We start from the raw sequence: 1,666 nt of genomic DNA, 5'->3' as shown, positions 1-1,666 counted from the left end.
GGCCTTATTGCATGTGTGCGCGCGCACACACACACACACACACACACACACACACACACACACACACACACACACACACACACACACAAATATTCCTCCTTCCACCGCACAATAGTCTCTCAGAGTTAAATGAACAGTGAGGGTTTTACTGTGCACACACTCACAGCTAATGAATAGCAGATGACTTGGTTTAAAAGCACCGCAGTTTTAGGTTGCGACTCCCAAAAAACAGTCTTATTACTGACTTTCCAGGCAAGAATTCAGTGGGTGGTTTTCCCTGGGCCATGCAGCACACACACACAACACACAGGGCCCAGGACGTTGTCTGAGATATTCGGTTGAGATTAGAGAGAGCCGGTAGCCCCGCTGCTCTCACTCATATATGATCGGCTCCTGCGCGACTGGAGGCTCCAAACACCTGGGCCCCGTTACTGTCAGGGGCCTTGTATCTTCATCTGCAGGGAGGAAGTTCAATGAGAGAGTTTGAGGAAGCAATGTAGACGGAGAGGCAGAGAGGAGCGGTGACTAAGATCACGTCAGGAGAGGAGAGACACACAGATGCATAGCAAGCAAGCACAGTGGACCCAGGAGAGGATATACGGCGCATTGAAGTAAATGGACTACATTTATCATCTACATAGCACTTTTTCTATTCTTTCTGACCACTTAAATGTGCTTGGTGTTGTCCGGGTATAGCTCAGTCTTTCGACCGCAAGGTTATGGGTTCGATCCCGGGCACTGCCGACTCAGTGCATGAGCAGCACGGCTTGATGTCGTGCGGTAAGTACTGGGACCTGATGGTAGGTGTTGCGCTCCACCTCAGCATTCCATCTCCCAGAGGTCTAGCGCGTTGAAACGGGGAAAGACTCCTGCACCCTGGCTGATGCTGACAATAAACCTCTCTGAATTACTTATTTAATGTGCTTCACAAGTTCACATTCAACCCATTCACAGTATACTGTCTCAATAATGCCTACTGTATATGCTGTTGGGCACTTGCTAAATATTGTAGCCTATACTTCAGTATGTGTGTAAGTGTACGGGTGTGCAAGTGGGTGTCCAACTATAAAGGTATTGGCTGGGTTTCCCAAAGGACATCATGCGTATAGGGAAGGGAGTGGGTTCTTCTCAACAACACCCCCTTCACTGTGAATATAGATATTCCGTGCATAGATGTGCCACGCAATGGTAGGTCTGATGCCTGCTATGGTAGGCCTCAGGCCTGTGTTTTCATATAGGCCTACATTTACCATGCCGACATCACCTTCACGTCTGAAATGTAATGTAATAATATTTGGACTGCTGGACAGTTGACAGTAGACTCTCTTCACTCTTAAAAAAAATCAATTTAATTTCTTTGATGCTGAAATAGGCCTAAACATGTTGTTTTTACACACACACACACACACACACACACACACACACACACACACACACACACACACACACCAAAGATACTCCTTCCTCTGTACAGCCTGCAGCACCAGATTTCAGATATATGACGGAATGCACAAAAGATGTAGCGGGAAAGAGACAGGAAAAGGAAAGCAGAGAGAGATATAAATGGAGTGAATGAAAGGATGAAGTGCCAGAGAGAGAGAGAGAGAGAGAGAGATAAGGAAGTCAGAACAGGGGAATTCTGGGGGGGAGAAAGCATGCATCAGGT

Source organism: Protomyctophum bolini (genome assembly GCF_963924005.1).
Source record: "Protomyctophum bolini genome assembly, chromosome: 4".
In the NCBI taxonomy this organism is placed as follows: domain Eukaryota; kingdom Metazoa; phylum Chordata; class Actinopteri; order Myctophiformes; family Myctophidae; genus Protomyctophum; species Protomyctophum bolini.
The sequence above is the reverse complement of the archived record's forward strand: the minus strand, read 5'-3'. Positions refer to the sequence as shown.